The sequence below is a fragment of the Haliotis rufescens genome, unplaced genomic scaffold, assembly GCF_023055435.1.
Source record: "Haliotis rufescens isolate VD_foot unplaced genomic scaffold, xgHalRufe1.0.p SCAF_144, whole genome shotgun sequence".
In the NCBI taxonomy this organism is placed as follows: domain Eukaryota; kingdom Metazoa; phylum Mollusca; class Gastropoda; order Lepetellida; family Haliotidae; genus Haliotis; species Haliotis rufescens.
The window spans coordinates 224954-240724 of NW_025963829.1; the positions used below are offsets into that span (position 1 = coordinate 224954).

The 15771-nt window shown below is 41.1% G+C and overlaps 20 non-coding genes across 20 annotated transcripts; all 20 read left to right on the forward strand.

Annotated features, from left to right (window-relative positions):
- Window positions 1-821: 821 nt before the first annotated feature.
- On the forward strand, window positions 822-894 carry Trnav-aac. The gene has a single exon. It is a non-coding gene; the product is annotated as a tRNA-Val (tRNA).
- A 454-nt stretch (window positions 895-1348) lies between these two features.
- Trnaa-agc lies at window positions 1349-1421 on the forward strand. The gene has a single exon. It is a non-coding gene; the product is annotated as a tRNA-Ala (tRNA).
- A 455-nt stretch (window positions 1422-1876) lies between these two features.
- On the forward strand, window positions 1877-1949 carry Trnaa-agc. Its single transcript has one exon. It is a non-coding gene; the product is annotated as a tRNA-Ala (tRNA).
- Window positions 1950-2403: 454 nt separating this feature from the next.
- On the forward strand, window positions 2404-2476 carry Trnaa-agc. Its single transcript has one exon. It is a non-coding gene; the product is annotated as a tRNA-Ala (tRNA).
- Window positions 2477-3071: 595 nt separating this feature from the next.
- Window positions 3072-3144, forward strand: Trnaa-ugc. Its single transcript has one exon. It is a non-coding gene; the product is annotated as a tRNA-Ala (tRNA).
- Window positions 3145-3458: 314 nt separating this feature from the next.
- Trnaa-agc lies at window positions 3459-3531 on the forward strand. The gene has a single exon. It is a non-coding gene; the product is annotated as a tRNA-Ala (tRNA).
- A 66-nt stretch (window positions 3532-3597) lies between these two features.
- Trnaa-ugc lies at window positions 3598-3670 on the forward strand. Its single transcript has one exon. It is a non-coding gene; the product is annotated as a tRNA-Ala (tRNA).
- Window positions 3671-9871: 6201 nt separating this feature from the next.
- Trnaa-ugc lies at window positions 9872-9944 on the forward strand. The gene has a single exon. It is a non-coding gene; the product is annotated as a tRNA-Ala (tRNA).
- A 448-nt stretch (window positions 9945-10392) lies between these two features.
- Trnaa-ugc lies at window positions 10393-10465 on the forward strand. Its single transcript has one exon. It is a non-coding gene; the product is annotated as a tRNA-Ala (tRNA).
- A 291-nt stretch (window positions 10466-10756) lies between these two features.
- Window positions 10757-10829, forward strand: Trnaa-ugc. Its single transcript has one exon. It is a non-coding gene; the product is annotated as a tRNA-Ala (tRNA).
- A 315-nt stretch (window positions 10830-11144) lies between these two features.
- Trnaa-agc lies at window positions 11145-11217 on the forward strand. Its single transcript has one exon. It is a non-coding gene; the product is annotated as a tRNA-Ala (tRNA).
- Window positions 11218-11672: 455 nt separating this feature from the next.
- Window positions 11673-11745, forward strand: Trnaa-agc. Its single transcript has one exon. It is a non-coding gene; the product is annotated as a tRNA-Ala (tRNA).
- Window positions 11746-12174: 429 nt separating this feature from the next.
- Window positions 12175-12247, forward strand: Trnaa-agc. Its single transcript has one exon. It is a non-coding gene; the product is annotated as a tRNA-Ala (tRNA).
- Window positions 12248-12676: 429 nt separating this feature from the next.
- On the forward strand, window positions 12677-12749 carry Trnaa-ugc. The gene has a single exon. It is a non-coding gene; the product is annotated as a tRNA-Ala (tRNA).
- A 315-nt stretch (window positions 12750-13064) lies between these two features.
- On the forward strand, window positions 13065-13137 carry Trnaa-agc. The gene has a single exon. It is a non-coding gene; the product is annotated as a tRNA-Ala (tRNA).
- A 429-nt stretch (window positions 13138-13566) lies between these two features.
- On the forward strand, window positions 13567-13639 carry Trnaa-agc. The gene has a single exon. It is a non-coding gene; the product is annotated as a tRNA-Ala (tRNA).
- A 429-nt stretch (window positions 13640-14068) lies between these two features.
- Trnaa-agc lies at window positions 14069-14141 on the forward strand. The gene has a single exon. It is a non-coding gene; the product is annotated as a tRNA-Ala (tRNA).
- A 429-nt stretch (window positions 14142-14570) lies between these two features.
- Trnaa-ugc lies at window positions 14571-14643 on the forward strand. Its single transcript has one exon. It is a non-coding gene; the product is annotated as a tRNA-Ala (tRNA).
- Window positions 14644-14958: 315 nt separating this feature from the next.
- Window positions 14959-15031, forward strand: Trnaa-agc. Its single transcript has one exon. It is a non-coding gene; the product is annotated as a tRNA-Ala (tRNA).
- Window positions 15032-15460: 429 nt separating this feature from the next.
- On the forward strand, window positions 15461-15533 carry Trnaa-agc. Its single transcript has one exon. It is a non-coding gene; the product is annotated as a tRNA-Ala (tRNA).
- Window positions 15534-15771: the final 238 nt, after the last annotated feature.

Below are 15771 nucleotides of genomic sequence, written 5' to 3' on the forward strand. Positions count from 1 at the left end.
GGGTCAAATATGGACGTTACAGTCAGTTGTCTCAGTCAAGTTCCACCAACTTCAAACTTGTTACATGTTCAAAACAAATTCTACACACACACTGACTTCCAAATGTGAAAGCAAGTTTCTCTCAAAGCTGGAGCAACCCATCTGTCACTACAAGGACAATCAAGGTGGAAGGCTGGAGCAACCCATCTGTCACTACAAGGTCAATGAAGGTGGAAGGCTCAACGTTCATGCCCCAAACCGCTACAGGTGATTGTGAAAAATACATTGAATGAAGACACACCTAGTCCGTCATCAGGGGAATTAGCTCACATGGTAGAGCGCTCGCTAAGCATGCGAGAGGTACGGGGATCGATACCCAGATTCTCCAAGTGTTTTGCTGTTTTTGTTTTGGTGAAATATTGTTCTTATTTGGCTTTTTATGAATGTCTTGCACAGGGGGATTAGCTCACATGGTAGAGCGCCCGCTTTGCATGCGGGAGGGACGGGGATCGATACCCGGATTCTCCAAGTGAAATTCACTTTACTTTTGGGTCAAATATGGACGTTACATTCAGTTGTCTCAGTCAAGTTCCACCAACTCAAACTTGTTACATGTTCAAAAAAAATTCTACACACACACTGACTTCCAAATGTGAAAGCAAGTTTCTCTCAAAGCTGGAGCAACCCATCTGTCACTACAAGGACAATCAAGGTGGAAGGTTGCAGCAACCCATCTGTCACTACAAGGTTAATGAAGGTGGAAGGCTTAGCGTTCATGCCCCAAACCGCTACAGGTGATTGTGAAAAATACATTGAATGAAGACACACCTAGTCCGTCATCAGGGGAATTAGCTCACATGGTAGAGCGCTCGCTTAACATGCGAGAGGTACCGGGATCGATACCCGGATTCTCCAAGTGTTTTGCTGTTTTTGTTTTGGTGAAATATTGTTCTTATTTGGCTTTTTATGAATGTCTTGCAAAGGTGGATTAGCTCACATGGTAGAGCGCCCGCTTTGCATGCGGGAGGGACGGGGATCGATACCCGGATTCTCCAAGTGAAATTCACTTTACTTTTGGGTCAAATATGGACGTTACATTCAGTTGTCTCAGTCAAGTTCCACCAACTCAAACTTGTTACATGTTCAAAAAAAATTCTACACACACACTGACTTCCAAATGTGAAAGCAAGTTTCTCTCAAAGCTGGAGCAACCCATCTGTCACTACAAGGACAATCAAGGTGGAAGGTTGCAGCAACCCATCTGTCACTACAAGGTTAATGAAGGTGGAAGGCTTAGCGTTCATGCCCCAAACCGCTACAGGTGATTGTGAAAAATACATTGAATGAAGACACACCTAGTCCGTCATCAGGGGAATTAGCTCAAATGGTAGAGCGCTCGCTTAGCATGCGAGAGGTACCGGGATCGATACCCGGATTCTCCAAGAGTTTTGCTGTTTTTGTTTTGGTGAAATATTGTTCTTATTTGGCTTTTTATGAATGTCTTGCAAAGGTGGATTAGCTCACATGGTAGAGCGCCCGCTTTGCATGCGGGAGGGACGGGGATCGATACCCGGATTCTCCAAGTGAAATTCACTTTACTTTTGGGTCAAATATGGACGTTACAGTCAGTTGTCTCAGTCAAGTTCCACCAACTTCAAACTTGTTACATGTTCAAAACAAATTCTACACACACACTGACTTCCAAATGTGAAAGCAAGTTTCTCTCAAAGCTGGAGCAACCCATCTGTCACTACAAGGACAATCAAGGTGGAAGGCTGGAGCAACCCATCTGTCACTACAAGGTCAATCAAGGTGGAAGGCTTTGCGTTCATGCCCCAAACCGCTACAGGTGATTGTGAAAAATACATTGAATGAAGACACACCTAGTCCGTCATCAGGGGAATTAGCTCACATGGTAGAGCGCTCGCTTAGCATGCGAGAGGTACCGGGATCGATACCCGGATTCTCCAAGAGTTTTGCTGTTTTTGTTTTGGTGAAATATTGTTCTTATTTGGCTTTTTATGAATGTCTTGCAAAGGTGGATTAGCTCACATGGTAGAGCGCCCGCTTTGCATGCGGGAGGGACGGGGATCGATACCCGGATTCTCCAAGTGAAATTCACTTTACTTTTGGGTCAAATATGGACGTTACATTCAGTTGTCTCAGTCAGGTTCCACCAACTCAAACTTGTTACATGTTCAAAACAAATTCTACACACACACTGACTTCCAAATGTGAAAGCAAGTTTCTCTCAAAGCTGGAGCAACCCATCTGTCACTACAAGGACAATCAAGGTGGAAGGTTGCAGCAACCCATCTGTCACTACAAGGTTAATGAAGGTGGAAGGCTTAGCGTTCATGCCCCAAACCGCTACAGGTGATTGTGAAAAATACATTGAATGAAGACACACCTAGTCCGTCATCAGGGGAATTAGCTCACATGGTAGAGCGCTCGCTTAGCATGCGAGAGGTACCGGGATCGATACCCGGATTCTCCAAGAGTTTTGCTGTTTTTGTTTTGGTGAAATATTGTTCTTATTTGGCTTTTTATGAATGTCTTGCAAAGGTGGATTAGCTCACATGGTAGAGCGCCCGCTTTGCATGCGGGAGGGACGGGGATCGATACCCGGATTCTCCAAGTGAAATTCACTTTACTTTTGGGTCAAATATGGACGTTACAGTCAGTTGTCTCAGTCAAGTTCCACCAACTTCAAACTTGTTACATGTTCAAAACAAATTCTACACACACACTGACTTCCAAATGTGAAAGCAAGTTTCTCTCAAAGCTGGAGCAACCCATCTGTCACTACAAGGACAATCAAGGTGGAAGGCTGGAGCAACCCATCTGTCACTACAAGGTCAATGAAGGTGGAAGGCTCAGCGTTCATGCCCCAAACCGCTACAGGTGATTGTGAAAAATACATTGAATGAAGACACACCTAGTCCGTCATCAGGGGAATTAGCTCACATGGTAGAGCGCTCGCTAAGCATGCGAGAGGTACGGGGATCGATACCCGGATTCTCCAAGTGTTTTGCTGTTTTTGTTTTTGTGAAATATTGTTCTTATTTGGCTTTTTATGAATGTCTTGCACAGGGGGATTAGCTCACATGGTAGAGCGCCCGCTTTGCATGCGGGAGGTACCGGGATCGATACCCGGATTCTCCAAGTGAAATTCACTTTACTTTTGGTCAAATATGGACGTTACATTCAGTTGTCTCAGTCAAGTTCCACCAACTTCAAACTTGTTACATGTTCAAGACAAATTCTACACACACACTGACTTCCAAATGTGAAAGCAAGTTTCTCTCAAAGCTGGAGCAACCCATCTGTCACTACAAGGACAATCAACGTGGGAAGTTGCAGCAACCCATCTGTCACTACAAGGTTAATCAAGGTGGAAGTCTTAGCGTTCACGCCCCAAACCGCTACAGGTGATTGTGAAAAATACATTGAATGAAGACACACCTAGTCAGTCATCAGGGGAATTAGCTCACATGGTAGAGCGCTCGCTTAGCATGCGAGAGGTACCGGGATCGATACCCGGATTCTCCAAGTGTTTTGCTGTTTTTGTTTTTGTGAAATATTTTCTTATTTGGCTTTTTATGAATGTCTTGCACAGGGGAATTAGCTCACATGGTAGAGCGCCCGCTTTGCATGCGGGAGGTACCGGGATCGATACCCGGATTCTCCAAGTGAAATTCACTTTAATTTTGGGTCAAATATGGACGTTACATTCAGTTGTCTCAGTCAAGTTCCACCAACTTCAAACTTGTTACATGTTCAAAACAAATTCTACACACACACTGACTTCCAAATGTGAAAGCAAGTTTCTCTCAAAGCCGGAGCAACCCATCTGTCACTACAAGGACAATCAAGGTGGAAGGTTGCAGCAACCCATCTGTCACTACAAGGTTAATGAAGGTGGAAGGCTTAGCGTTCATGCCCCAAACCGCTACAGGTGATTGTGAAAAATACATTGAATGAAGACACACCTAGTCCGTCATCAGGGGAATTAGCTCACATGGTAGAGCGCTCGCTTGAGGTTACCTCCCTTGTTGAGGCGCAACGTGGAAGCAATTTGCAAGTGCTCTGCTATTTGTTGTAAGTACGTGTACCTTTGTGGAAATATTTGACTGTTATTATGAAGGTGTGTTCATATATGTTTCAAGATTACATCTGAACGTGTAATTGGAGGAAATAGAAACCATGAGCCGCCAGGCTGGGGGGCAAAGGCCACCCCTTAGTCAGGTCATCAACAACAATGGCCGCTATCGTGTTTATCAAAAAGAAAACATTGTTCGGGTTCATTATGACAACCAGATTCGCCCTAAAGCATTTGAGCTTTGCAAGGTGTTAGAGCAAGAACTGGGAGACAATACTGTGTACTGCTGTACACCTAGAAACAACAATTATTATGAAATTACTCTAGCGGAAAATGCGCTAGTAAAATCACTTGGAGAGTCTGTTGTTGTTGATCATGAAATATACAAACTTTCGCCTCTTGTGAATAACAGAGTTGTAGTTTCATTTATGAACTTGCCCAGCTATACCACAGATGAAGAAATTAGAAACTTCCTACATGCGTTTGGAATAATTGAAGTGGATACCATCCACAGGAGGAAAATCCATGGCACTAATTGGGAAGATGGTACAAGATATACACAAGTAAAATTTCCAACAGGGATCCGCAGTCTTCCCTATAGCGTCAAATTCAGGACACATGAAGGTTTTGATTTTTTCAGAGTTATTCACAACGAGCAAATCAAAGTGTGCTACCACTGCCTTTCAGACCAACACGAAAAAAAGATGTGTCCAAACATTGTATGTAGAAACTGCGGGAACCAAGGACATCTTCAAAACAACTGTCGTGTTCCAAAATGCCACAGATGTAAACTGAAGCCGGTAGACTGTGATTGCTATGGGTATGATGATGCTTCTGATGACATTGATAATGATAATCATGATGATCATGATAAGGATGAGGAAAATGACCTTGATGTTGGCATCATGGACACAGAGACGGATGCAACTCTAGCAAGGTGGCCTATTCTTAATGAATTAACAGTTGAAGATGACAAGGATCAAGAAGGGGTTGATACAGTTGTAGATGTCCCCGGGGAAGACAACGAGGAAATGTCACAAGATAAACATGTGACGAATTTTGTGACTGACTCGAACAATGAAACTCAAAATCTTGTCAATGAACTACTATTTGAAATCATTGACAGAAGTGTACATGTTGGCCAATGTAGTTCTGATGCCAAAAAACATGTATCTCCGTGTAGTGCTCACTTAGTGAATGATGTGACAGACACACTGTTAGATATTGTACAGGAAGTTAATCGTGAACATCATGACAATAGTGAGGTTGTAGATGTTCATGATGGCATGGCAGCCTCGAATGAGATCAATCACAATGTTCTTTCACAGCCATACCGTGGGGATGGTGCCCCAGGAAGCGTGAAAGGGAAATGGAGAATATCCAAGCCTGATGAAGAGGTAATTAGGGCACATGTTGGGGGAAGAGCCCCTAGTAAAAAGAATGTTGTTAAATCTCGAAAAGGGAAAAAATATAGATGAAACACATGTTGAAGTATAATATGCATCTCTCATTGCTCATCATGTTCAGTATATGGTCATGGAATGTCAATGGTTTGAGAGATGTTGGTAAATTTGAAAAAGTGATGTCACTTATAAACAATTCACATGTTGATATAGCATTCTTACAGGAAACGTTTTGGGACACAACATTTGTTGAAAACTATCAACATATGTGGGCCGGGAAAATTTTATTTTGTAATTCAACCAACATAAATCGCAGGGGTGTAGCTATATTAGTATCCGAAAATTTTCAACATGAAGTTAGAATGATAGCACACGATTCTGAAGGCAGACTATTAAAAGCAGAAATTGATGTGGATGATAAAAAATATTATTTACTCAATGTTTATGCTCCTAATGGTTTAGAAGAAAAGTTAACATTTTACAAAGAGCTAGAAGGATGGTTAGAACCAAGTAATATGTTTGTAGGGGGAGATTTTAATGATATAGTAGATCCTGTTTTGGATAAAGGCATTAACAATAAAACATTCAATCTAAGAAGTAGTGACACTCTTATTTCCATAATTCAAAAATATTGTATGGTTGATGTATGGAGACACAAAAATTATGATAAAAAGGAGTTCTCTAGAACCCAAACAGTAAATGGTGTTTTAAAACAATCCAGAATTGACTTTTTTCTATTATCCAGACATCTTTTACATAGTGCTATACATTGTTATATCAAATACTGTTAAATGAGCGATCACAACATTGTTTCACTGAAGGTTGATCTCAGTAACATAGAAAAGGGTCCAGGAGTTTGGATTTTTAATAATCAGCTGTTAGAAGATGGTATGTTTTATAATAAAATTCGTCATATTATTGAGGAAGCAAAAGTATGTCCACTTTTTACATCAGAGCCACTTATGTGGTGGGACAACTTGAAATATCAATTTTAAAAGTTTTCAAAATCTTATTCAAGCAAAAAAAGTAGACTGGCAAAAAATGATTATTACAACATTCAAAATAAACTTAGAATTGAATATCAAAAATTAGCTTCAACACCGGGGTATCAATCTACACAACTGTGTGATTTAGAAAATAAATTAGAAGAATATGACAACAACACCTGTAGGGGTGCTATCTTGAGATCAAAAGCACAATTTACTCTTGAATCTGACAGATGCACTTCTTATTTCTTAAATTTAGAAAAGTCAAAACAGCAAGCTAATTCAATCAAAGAACTTATAACTGAAGATGGAACAACGATACGGAATACAGAGGACATTATAGACGCAGCACAATAATTTTATGCCAAGTTATATACAGATGAGGGATTTGATCAAGTAAAAGAACAAGTAGTTGTAAATATGATTCAGAAATCGATTAATGATGAACAAAAAGTTAAATGCGATCTTCCCATTTCTGAAAAACAGTTGACAGAGGCACTGAAAGGAATGAAACATAACAAGACACCAGGTCCAGATGGTTTAACTGTTGAATTCTTCCTCAAGTTTTGGGAGAGTTTATGTCCTCTTTTCCATCATGTTACACAGAGTATCTTTGAAGAGAAGGAATTATCTCGTTCTATGAAAACCAGTATTATCAGCTTATTCTATAAAAATAAAGGTGATAAAAGAGATTTAAAATGTTACAGACCTATTTCACTGATCAATGTTGACTGTAAATTAATATCACGCACATTGTCGCTTAGACTCAAGTCTGTAATGTCAGATATTATCTCCCCTGAACAATCCTGCTGTGTACCAGGGAGAGACATTGCACACAATTTACATTCGGTCAGGGATGTAGTTGATATAGTGGATAGTGAAGATAAAGATGCATTTTTAATTAAAGTAGATCAAGAGAAAGCTTTCGATAGAGTTTCACATAATTACTTGTTGGATATTTTACAAAAATTCAATTTTGGGAATAATTTTATATCCTGGATTAGAATTTTGTATACAGACATTAAAAGTTCTGTCAAGTGTAATGGACATTTAAGTCCATATTTCAAACTATCCCGTGGAGTAAGGCAAGGGGACCCGATGAGTTCCATGCTGTTTGTGCTTATTTCTGAACCATTAAATTTGTTAATAAAAGAGAACCCACATATTCAAGGCATCAACATTGGCAATGTTTCATCTTTAATATATCAACATGCCGATGACACTACTATTACAGTGTGCAACTCACAGTCAGTGGAAAATACTTTTGAAACAATTAAATATTATTGCGAAGCAACTCAAGCCAAGATCAATTTACAAAAGTCGGAGGTGTTACTTCTTGGTAAAGCCAAGTTCAATAAATGTAACATTAGTCTTCCCGTGAAGGTTAAAATAGATTGTGTTGAACTTCTGGGGATATATCTTGGCTCTGACTTGGCCACTTGTGAGACACTAAATTGGACGAAAAAGATAAATAAAATTCAAACTCTACTTAATTCATGGATTCAACGTCAACTCACACTGCAGGGCAGAGCCACGGTTTTAAACATCCTCATTGCCTCTAGATTATGGTACTCTTTTACAGTGTTACCAGTGCCACACTGGGTAGAAGTAGCCTTTTCCAAAATGTTTTCAAAATTCTTATGGGTAAATAAAAAGCCAAAAATAGCAGCTGTGACATGCATGGGCAAATGTACAGAAGGTGGTTTAAATATACCCAATTTGTGCCTTAAAAAGTATGCTTTAAGATTGAAACTGTTAAAAGCTTTCTTAGATTGTAAATTAGACTCATTATGGAAAGCAACTATGTCTTTCTTCTTTTCAAAATATTTAAATATGGGATTACAATCAAACATACTATGTTTAAAGTTTGACAAAAAAGATATGTTGCATGTAAATCCTTTTTATGCTGAGTTGTTGCTTGCCTGGGAGGACATCAGTGGTGGTAAGAGAAGCAAACCTACCACTTTACCGGATATAATGTGTCAGCCTTTATTCAACAACCCTCTAATTTTGTATATGAACAAAACTTTGTTGTTTAAATCATTCATTGACGGTGGGATCACTTGCATAAAAGATATTTGCTATGAAGTTATACCACAATTTTTGTCACCTGATAGTATTGTTGAAATTGTACAAGAAACAATACCTGATGTTGATGTGGCCACAATCAAGAATGGTTATGCTGTTATTTTATATGCGCTTCCAACAGATTGGAAACAGATCATATTGTCTGATGCTGTCATAAATCCTCCTTGTAAAGAAATACTTTGTCCTATAGCGAACGAAGATGTATCAGTGCAGCTGTTTACGGTGAAATATTGTAATGAAATTTTCAGAACAAAATATTTTAAAAAACCAGTTGCCATGAATTGGTGGGATAATATATCTCTTGACATCAACTGGAAAGATGTTTGGGTTAATGTGTATCAAAATGACAAATCAGCCGAATGTATACAACTAGATTTTAAGATTGCCCATAACATTATTTACACATATGACAGACTCAGCCAATTTGGTTTGACAGACACAGATATTTGTCCAGTTTGTCAAAATGAAAAAGAAGATGTTCTGCACTTCTTCATCTTCTGTAAAGAGTTATCGTTCTTACAATCACTATTTGTTGACATCCTCACTGATGTGTGTCAAGATACTGGGTTCACTCTTGGACAATTCTCGCTGTGGTTATTGTTTGGATTTCTTCCTGAGAGAAGTGTGTCGGCAAAACCATTGTTAGATATACTGTTATCAATTTATCGGTTGGCAGTATTTAAGAGAAGAGTTGTTATAAGCCTAGGTACAGTCTCTTTTCACATAAACACATTTTTCAAATCCTTGGTAAAAAGACATCTCACATTTCTTTTGTATCATTACACAAAAATGAAAAGATTGCATGTCTTTATTCAAAAATACATAATGTCTAATGACCTCATCGAGTTAGATGGGAATGACATTCTTTTGAAACATCCTCTTGATTAGCTCAATTATAAGTTACTTATACTATTTCATTTCACATGAAAGCTTTTTTCAAATCTTTCATAAAGTGTCATTTTAGTTGAATGATTGTTCATTATTGAAAAATGAATCAATTACAAAGTTGTGTGTACATAATCAAATGTAAAAATCTATTTCTCATATTTCTGTCTTTAGAATTAAAATGTTAACCACTGCCACCCAACTTCTGTGATACCCTTTTTATCTTTGTGGTGGCAGTGTCAGCACTGTCTGCGTTTGTATTATATTCCTGTGAATAAATTTTATCAAGAAAAAAAAGAAAAAAAAAAAGAGCGCTCGCTTAGCATGCGAGAGGTACCGGGATCGATACCCGGATTCTCCAAGTGTTTTGCTGTTTTTGTTTTTGAGAAATAGTGTTCTTATTTGGCTTTTTATAAATGTCTTGCACAGGGGGATTAGCTCACATGGTAGAGCGCCCGCTTTGCATGCGGGAGGTACCGGGATCGATACCCGGATTCTCCAAGTGAAATTCAGTTTATTTTTGGGTCAAATATGAACGTTACATTCAGTTGTCTCAGTCAAGTTCTTCCAACTTCAAACGTGTTACAAAACAAATTCTACACACACACTGACTTCCAAATGTGAAAGCAAGTTTCTCTCAAAGCTGGAGCAACCCATCTGTCACTACAAGGACAATCAAGGTGGAAGGCTGGAGGAACCCATCTGTCACTACAAGGTCAATCAAGGTGGAAGGCTTAGCGTTCATGCCCCAAACCGCTACAGGTGATTGTAAAAATAAAGTGAATGAAGACACACCTTCTCCGTCATCAGGGGAATTAGCTCAAATGGTAGAGCGCTCGCTTAGCATGCGAGAGGTACCGGACTCGATACCCGGATTCTCCAAGTGTTTTGCTGTTTTTGTTTTTGTGAAATATTGTTCTTATTTGGCTTTTTATGAATGTCTTGCACAGGGGGATTAGCTCACATGGTAGAGCGCCCGCTTTGCATGCGGGAGGTACCGGGATCGATACCCGGATTCTCCAAGTGAAATTCACTTTACTTTTGGGTCCAATATGGACGTTACATTCAGTTGTCTCAGTCAAGTTCTTCCAACTTCAAACGTGTTACAAAACAGATTCTACACACACACACAAGTTTCTCTCAAAGCTGGAGCAACCCATCTGTCACTACAAGGACAATCAAGGTGGAAGGCTGGAGGAACCCATCTGTCACTACAAGGTCAATCAAGGTGGAAGGCTTAGCGTTCGTGCCCCAAACCGCTACAGGTGATTGTGAAAAATATATTGAATGAAGACACACCTACTCCGTCATCAGGGGAATTAGCTCACATGGTAGAGCGCCCGCTTTGCATGCGGGAGGAACCGGGATCGATACCCGGATTCTCCAAGTGAAATTCAGTTTATTTTTGGGTCAAATATGGACGTTACATTCAGTTGTCTCAGTCAAGCTCTACCAACTTCAAACTTGTTACATGTTCAAAACAAATTCTACACACACACTGACTTCCAAATGTGAAAGCAAGTTTCTCTCAAAGCTGGAGCAACCCATCTGCCACTACAAGGACAATCAAGGTGGAAGGCTGGAGGAACCCATCTGTCACTACAAGGTCAATCAAGGTGGAAGGCTTAGCGTTCGTGCCCCAAACCGCTACAGGTGATTGTGAAAAATATATTGAATGAAGACACACCTACTCCGTCATCAGGGGAATTAGCTCAAATGGTAGAGCGCTCGCTTAGCATGCGAGAGGTACCGGGATCGATACCCGGATTCTCCAAGTATTTTCCTGTTTTTGTTTTTGTGAAATATTGTTCTTATTTGGCTTTTTATGAATGTCTTGCACAGGGGGATAAGCTCACATGGTAGAGGGCCCGCTTTGCATGCGGGAGGTACCGGGATCAATACCCGGATTCTCCAAGTGAAATTCAGTTTATTTTTGGGTCCAATATGGACGTTACATTCAGTTGTCTCAGTCAAGTTCTACCAACTTCAAACTTGTTACATGTTCAAAACAAATTCTACACACACACTGACTTCCAAATGTGAAAGCAAGTTTCTCTCAAAGCTGGAGCAACCCATCTGCCACTACAAGGACAATCAAGGTGGAAGGCTGGAGGAACCCATCTGTCACTACAAGGTCAATCAAGGTGGAAGGCTTAGCGTTCATGCCCCAAACCGCTACAGGTGATTGTGAAAAATATATTGAATGAAGACACACCTACTCCGTCATCAGGGGAATTAGCTCAAATGGTAGAGCGCTCGCTTAGCATGCGAGAGGTACCGGGATCGATACCCGGATTCTCCAAGTGATTTGCTGTTTTTGTTTTTGAGAAATAGTGTTCTTATTTGGCTTTTTATGAATGTCTTGCACAGGGGGATTAGCTAACATGGTAGAGCGCCCGCTTTGCATGCGGGAGGTACCGGGATCGATACCCGGATTCTCCAAGTGAAATTCAGTTTATTTTTGGCTCAAATATGGACGTTACATTCAGTTGTCTCAGTCAAGTTCTACCAACTTCAAACGTGTTACAAAACAAATTCTACACAAACACAAGTTTCTCTCAAAGCTGGAGCAACCCATCTGTCACTACAAGGACAATCAAGGTGGAAGGCTGGAGGAACCCATCTGTCACTACAAGGTCAATCAAGGTGGAAGGCTTAGCGTTCATGCCCCAAACCGCTACAGGTGATTGTGAAAAATATATTGAATGAAGACACACCTTCTCTGTCATCAGGGGAATTAGCTCAAATGGTAGAGCGCTCGCTTAGCATGCGAGAGGTACCGGGATCGATACCCGGATTCTCCAAGTGTTTTGCTGTTTTTGTTTTTGAGAAATAGTGTTCTTATTTGGCTTTTTATGAATGTCTTGCACAGGGGGATTAGCTAACATGGTAGAGCGCCCGCTTTGCATGCGGGAGGTACCGGGATCGATACCCGGATTCTCCAAGTGAAATTCAGTTTATTTTTGGCTCAAATATGGACGTTACATTCAGTTGTCTCAGTCAAGTTCTACCAACTTCAAACGTGTTACAAAACAAATTCTACACACACACAAGTTTCTCTCAAAGCTGGAGCAACCCATCTGTCACTACAAGGACAATCATGGTGGAAGGCTGGAGGAACCCATCTGTCACTACAAGGTCAATCAAGGTGGAAGGCTTAGCGTTCATGCCCCAAACCGCTACAGGTGATTGTGAAAAATATATTGAATGAAGACACACCTACTCCGTCATCAGGGGAATTAGCTCACATGGTAGAGCGCCCGCTTTGCATGCGGGAGGAACCGGGATCGATACCCGGATTCTCCAAGTGAAATTCAGTTTATTTTTGGGTCAAATATAGACGTTACATTCAGTTGTCTCAGTCAAGCTCTACCAACTTCAAACTTGTTACATGTTCAAAACAAATTCTACACACACACTGACTTCCAAATGTGAAAGCAAGTTTCTCTCAAAGCTGGAGCAACCCATCTGTCACTACAAGGACAATCAAGGTGGAAGGCTGGAGGAACCCATCTGTCACTACAAGGTCAATCAAGGTGGAAGGCTTAGCGTTCGTGCCCCAAACCGCTACAGGTGATTGTGAAAAATATATTGAATGAAGACACACCTTCTCCGTCATCAGGGGAATTAGCTCAAATGGTAGAGCGCTCGCTTAGCATGCGAGAGGTACCGGGATCGATACCCGGATTCTCCAAGTGTTTTGCTGTTTTTGTTTTTGTGAAATATTGTTCTTATTTGGCTTTTTATGAATGTCTTCCACAGGGGGATTAGCTCACATGGGAGAGCGCCCGCTTTGCATGCGGGAGGTACCGGGATCGATACCCGGATTCTCCAAGTGAAATTCAGTTTATTTTTGGCTCAAATATGGACGTTACATTCAGTTGTCTCAGTCAAGTTCTACCAACTTCAAACGTGTTACAAAACAAATTCTACACACACACAAGTTTCTCTCAAAGCTGGAGCAACCCATCTGTACCTACAAGGACAATCAAGGTGGAAGGCTGGAGGAACCCATCTGTCACTACAAGGTCAATCAAGGTGGAAGGCTTAGCGTTCGTGCCCCAAACCGCTACAGGTGATTGTGAAAAATACAGTGAATGAAGACACACCTTCTCCGTCATCAGGGGAATTAGCTCAAATGGTAGAGCGCTCGCTTAGCATGCGAGAGGTACCGGGATCGATACCCGGATTCTCCAAGTATTTTCCTGTTTTTGTTTTTGTGAAATATTGTTCTTATTTGGCTTTTTATGAATGTCTTGCACAGGGGGATAAGCTCACATGGTAGAGGGCCCGCTTTGCATGCGGGAGGTACCGGGATCGATACCCGGATTCTCCAAGTGAAATTCAGTTTATTTTTGGCTCAAATATGGACGTTACATTCAGTTGTCTCAGTCAAGTTCTACCAACTTCAAACGTGTTACAAAACAAATTCTACACAAACACAAGTTTCTCTCAAAGCTGGAGCAACCCATCTGTCACTACAAGGACAATCAAGGTGGAAGGCTGGAGGAACCCATCTGTCACTACAAGGTCAATCAAGGTGGAAGGCTTAGCGTTCATGCCCCAAACCGCTACAGGTGATTGTGAAAAATATATTGAATGAAGACACACCTTCTCTGTCATCAGGGGAATTAGCTCAAATGGTAGAGCGCTCGCTTAGCATGCGAGAGGTACCGGGATCGATACCCGGATTCTCCAAGTGTTTTGCTGTTTTTGTTTTTGAGAAATAGTGTTCTTATTTGGCTTTTTATGAATGTCTTGCACAGGGGTATTAGCTAACATGGTAGAGCGCCCGCTTTGCATGCGGGAGGTACCGGGATCGATACCCGGATTCTCCAAGTGAAATTCAGTTTATTTTTGGCTCAAATATGGACGTTACATTCAGTTGTCTCAGTCAAGTTCTACCAACTTCAAACGTGTTACAAAACAAATTCTACACACACACAAGTTTCTCTCAAAGCTGGAGCAACCCATCTGTCACTACAAGGACAATCATGGTGGAAGGCTGGAGGAACCCATCTGTCACTACAAGGTGCATCAAGGTGGAAGGCTTAGCGTTCATGCCCCAAACCGCTACAGGTGATTGTGAAAAATATATTGAATGAAGACACACCTACTCCGTCATCAGGGGAATTAGCTCACATGGTAGAGCGCCCGCTTTGCATGCGGGAGGAACCGGGATCGATACCCGGATTCTCCAAGTGAAATTCAGTTTATTTTTGGGTCAAATATAGACGTTACATTCAGTTGTCTCAGTCAAGCTCTACCAACTTCAAACTTGTTACATGTTCAAAACAAATTCTACACACACACTGACTTCCAAATGTGAAAGCAAGTTTCTCTCAAAGCTGGAGCAACCCATCTGCCACTACAAGGACAATCAAGGTGGAAGGCTGGAGGAACCCATCTGTCACTACAAGGTCAATCAAGGTGGAAGGCTTAGCGTTCGTGCCCCAAACCGCTACAGGTGATTGTGAAAAATATATTGAATGAAGACACACCTTCTCCGTCATCAGGGGAATTAGCTCAAATGGTAGAGCGCTCGCTTAGCATGCGAGAGGTACCGGGATCGATACCCGGATTCTCCAAGTGTTTTGCTGTTTTTGTTTTTGTGAAATATTGTTCTTATTTGGCTTTTTATGAATGTCTTCCACAGGGGGATTAGCTCACATGGGAGAGCGCCCGCTTTGCATGCGGGAGGTACCGGGATCGATACCCGGATTCTCCAAGTGAAATTCAGTTTATTTTTGGCTCAAATATGGACGTTACATTCAGTTGTCTCAGTCAAGTTCTTCCAACTTCAAACGTGTTACAAAACAAATTCTACACACACACAAGTTTCTCTCAAAGCTGGAGCAACCCATCTGTACCTACAAGGACAATCAAGGTGGAAGGCTGGAGGAACCCATCTGTCACTACAAGGTCAATCAAGGTGGAAGGCTTAGCGTTCGTGCCCCAAACCGCTACAGGTGATTGTGAAAAATACAGTGAATGAAGACACACCTTCTCCGTCATCAGGGGAATTAGCTCAAATGGTAGAGCGCTCGCTTAGCATGCGAGAGGTACCGGGATCGATACCCGGATTCTCCAAGTATTTTCCTGTTTTTGTTTTTGTGAAATATTGTTCTTATTTGGCTTTTTATGAATGTCTTGCACAGGGGGATAAGCTCACATGGTAGAGGGCCCGCTTTGCATGCGGGAGGTACCGGGATCAATACCCGGATTCTCCAAGTGAAATTCAGTTTATTTTTGGCTCAAATATGGACGTTACATTCAGTTGTCTCAGTCAAGTTCTACCAACTTCAAACTTGTTACATGTTCAAAACAA